The following is a 4,127-nucleotide window of genomic DNA, read 5'->3' as shown; positions in this document are numbered from 1 at the left end:
GAGCCGTGTCGAGCCGAGGGCGGTACGGCTGAGGAATATGCTGGCGCTGCTGGTTATACTGGCCTGTGATTTCCAGCCGCCCCCTCCCTACGCTGGAGCTCAGAGACCCGGGCTAAGGCTGCATTCGGGGCTGTTAGGCAAGCCGAGCTGGAAGCAGCGTCGCTGGCTTATCCCAGCCCCAGGCACGGTGCAAAATGCAGCGCAATCCATGGGCACACCAGCCCAGCGTGAGACCCTACGGGCTGCCCCAGGCGTGGGGACAGGCAGGGTGCAGACCAGACCCCACGTTTGACGCCCCACACCCCCAAACCCTGCAGATCCAGCCGGGGCTGGGGGAGCACCGAAAAAACAGGCAGACCTGCGACCACCCCTCCCCACCAAGCAGCGGGGGGAACCCATGCCCTAACTGATGGCTGTAACCACTAGGCAAAGCCGGAGTCAATTATCATCGCTGCGCACAGGGCGGGAACGCAGCTTCTCCCAGAAAGGATTTCAACTGGGAGCCATCAGGGTCCATCACTGGTCCAGTGCCTCGGTCCCTCAGGCTGAGATGCCACCAAGTCTTGCTGTAGCACACTCAGTGCCATTCACAGGGCAAGCCTGGTGCCGGCTTCTCATTTACCTGCAGGGCCCGGCTCGGCAGCAATCGCTGATCCCAGCAGAGCGGAGGAGGCTGCCGGTTATGCACCACTCAGGGTTTAAGGCTCCTACCGCCCTTGGAGCCGGTGAAAGCATGCGGGCAGCCCAGCCCGCTGTCCGAAGTGATCCCCCCGATGTGCCACCATCGGCTCCCGGCTGTTGGTCTCTCCTGATCTCAGACACATGTCACGAGCCCACAACCCTGAGGAGCTTCCCCCCAGGTGCTCTCCCTGGAGACCCTTTCCCAAAATACAGACTGTCCCACGGGGACACACACACAGAGACGCGTGGGATGCCCTTCTGAGTCCTTTGGCCCCTCCCAAATCAGGCAGGACATACTCCAGATCTTAAATCCCCCAGCTTAATGCTTCCAGCATGTAACCATGTGTGGAAGACCCAAGCTCCCATCTCCCTCCCCTCCTCCTTTTTTTGTATCTTGTCCAGGGACAGACTTGGGGACTTTAACCACTGTTTTTGTTACCTGCACCCAGCAGGGACTTTCTGAGCTACTTTCAGCTCTGCGAACAGTTTGTCCTTCCCATACCTGCACTTAGCTTTATTCTTTGCCAGGGCAAAGGAAACAAAAGAACGTTCCAATGAAATAATTCTTTCCACCAAGAGAAGACAGGCAGCAGCTGGGCAGGAGCCAAGCCTGGGAGAGACATCCTCCAAAGGCTTTGCCCAGAATCAGAGACAGGGGAGGTGAGAAGAAAAGAGCAGAGGGGAAAATCCGTCTTCCTCCTTCGGCATGAACCAACCTGCTTTCCATCCACAGAGAAAGAAAAAACTATCCCCCAGTGGTGGGTGATGCTGCAGGCAACCGTGGCACGTACCACACAGCACCCATCAGCATCCGGCTGCCTTAACTGTTCAGGGCTTAAAATCAACTTTTGTCTGCGTGGGGACTGTATATGGATAGATAGGTAGATAGACAGATAGATTGATCGATAGATAGATGGTAGGACACAGCTCTTTTCTTGACAGGCAATGCTGCTGCCCACCCCTGCCCGCCCCATAGCCACCCACACCGACCCAGGGTTTCTCCAAGCAGTACCTTGGGGTTTCTTCAGAAAATAGTTTAATATTACAAAAACAATTCCAGTCCTTCACCACAGGTGAGTCCCTGGAGGATGACAGCTGAGCCTGCCGGTCTTAGGAATGGTCCCAAGGATTTTGCTTTAAAACTGAGCAAGCCTTTCCAGGCCCTGAATCGGGGGAGAAGTGCTGCAAACAGGACCCCACAAGGACTGGTCAAGTATAAAAAAAGTCATAAACCCCCAAACAAATAACTACCTACGAGAGCTGCCCAGGAGGTTCTGGTTGATGGTGCAGCCCCACGGGGCCGCCAGGAGCAGCGGTCCCCTCCGTGGGCACCACAGCAGCTACAGGCACCCGCGGCACCCACCTCCCGGCTGCAGAGGGATGCGAGGTGCTGAGGCTCGGAGGGCAGACGGGCAGAAGGCACCCCCTCCCACAGACCCTCTCCAGGGCTCTGCTCCTTCCCTCCAGAGATCAACCACCGCCAGGTGCCGAGCCAGCAGAGATGGGGCTTTGTGGGCTTGTGCGCGCTCCCCGCAGAGCTACGCGGTGCCGTGGTACAGACGCGCTCGGCTTGAGGCTGACGCAGCTCAGCTGGAAAGGGTTTTCCTTGCAAGGAGAGCATTGACACGCTGCAACTGCACCGACACAGGTACACCGGTGAGTACGTGCGTCCCCCATCCCCAGGCGAGCACAGGCTCCAACCAGGGATGCTGAGCCATGGCAGGGCTGCAAATAATGCAGCATCCCCTTGGAAGAGCCTGCGAGGGCAAGAGGACGGTGCAGGAGCCAAATTTCTCCACCTGCCTTCACGGAGCCCTGCAGCTGCGGAGTGGCAGACGCTGGAGAGGCCATCGCTGGAGCAGGGAGGAGTTGAGCGAGCCAGACATGGGTTTCAAACTAGATAGTTTAAACTCTGAGGCTCACAAGCCTCAAAGGGGGCTCCTAATTAAATGAATACCCATTAAATGAATACCCCAGGCTGGGGGTCCCCCTGGTTCTTCCATAGGGATTAACCAACACCCCTACATCGAAACAGGTCACCCGGAGGGCGGCTGCCCGGCTGCCCTTGCCAGAGCCGTTCCAGACCGTGGCCTTCCCCAAGCCATGGCTGAGCCCCCACGCCAGCCCTGGCCCCCCCAGCCTCTTCTCCCGCACCCCCAGGGTGCTCCAGCATGGAAAGTGATGGAAAGTTTTGTAAACCCTAACAGGGCCTGAGAAGGTCTCAAAACCTGGGGCGGTGTGTGTGCATTTTCAGCAGCTTCTCCCTGGTGTCCCAGGACCACCCCCTCCTCGTCCTGGCCGTTTGGGCGTTCGTGGCAGGGCTGGGGGTTCGGGCTGGGTTAAAACCAGGATGCACGAGCCAGCTCAGGAGCAGGCTGGGATTGATGGTATTTCCTTCCCAGGGATGCTGACGGGGGAGGCTGGGACAGAGATGGGCATCTCTGAAGTCTCCGAACCTCCAGTGTTTGCGGTGGGCTGGCCGCTGCAAACCCCGTCACGCAAGGAACAGTTTTCCCATTCCCGACGCTGCTGCGTGCAGAGGGGCAGAGCTTTAAATACTCTGGGTCAGAACATTGGAAGTAAACAATTTCCTTTTTGGTGCTGACTTCTGTTGCAACCTGATATTCCGGTTGAGTAGAAGAAAAAAAAAAGAAGAAAAAACACACTACTTTTGTGGCTGGGAACTCCCAGCCCTCGCTGGGACTGCACACACGTGCCCCGGCAGCTCTGAGCGACTGCATGGCCGGAGGCGTTTCCTCCCCTGGAAACACCCAGGTCACAGCAGTGCCACGTCTGAGTGAGAAATAACCAGATTTACCATCTCTGACATGGTGTGAGTGAAAGCCCTGCTTCAGCATTCCCTCTCATCCCTTAGCGAGGTTAAGGGGCAAACCTGGGGCATGTTTGCTCACAGCTGCCTCCGCAGCTTTCCTGCACCCTTCTCAGTGGTGCCATGGCTCAAGTCTCAGCTGGTTCAATAGTTTCCATGCTCCTAACATCTAGCGCAAAAATAGGAAGGATTTTTTTTTTTTTTTGGTAGGGTTTCAAACTCACTGCAAGCATTGAGAGTCCTCTCAAAGTTGTCACTGTCATTACTGCTCATGAAGGGCGGGGAAGGGCTGCTGCTGCCTTTGAGTCAGGGATAGACGACTGCAGTTCGTCCTGGTAGGATGTCGTCTGCGCCTCGGGGTGCGAGGAAGCACCAGCAACATTTCAGAGTGCGCCCTGAATTGGTGGCCTGGCTGATATCCAGACACAGACACGAAGGGGACGTGCCAGCGGGGACTCGGGATACCAGCCCCCACGGCTCCCGAGCCTTTGCAGGAAGGAGTGATGGGAGGGCGCAGAGGAATACACACGTGTGCCCACGGACACCGGTGGTCACCCGCTTCCTTCCACAGTTAAATCATTTATACCCCAGCGGAGGCGGATAGGGCTAGGGCAAT

This window comes from Phaethon lepturus, unplaced genomic scaffold, assembly GCF_000687285.1.
Source record: "Phaethon lepturus isolate BGI_N335 unplaced genomic scaffold, ASM68728v1 scaffold27282, whole genome shotgun sequence".
NCBI classification, from domain to species: domain Eukaryota; kingdom Metazoa; phylum Chordata; class Aves; order Phaethontiformes; family Phaethontidae; genus Phaethon; species Phaethon lepturus.
The sequence above is the reverse complement of the archived record's forward strand: the minus strand, read 5'-3'. Positions refer to the sequence as shown.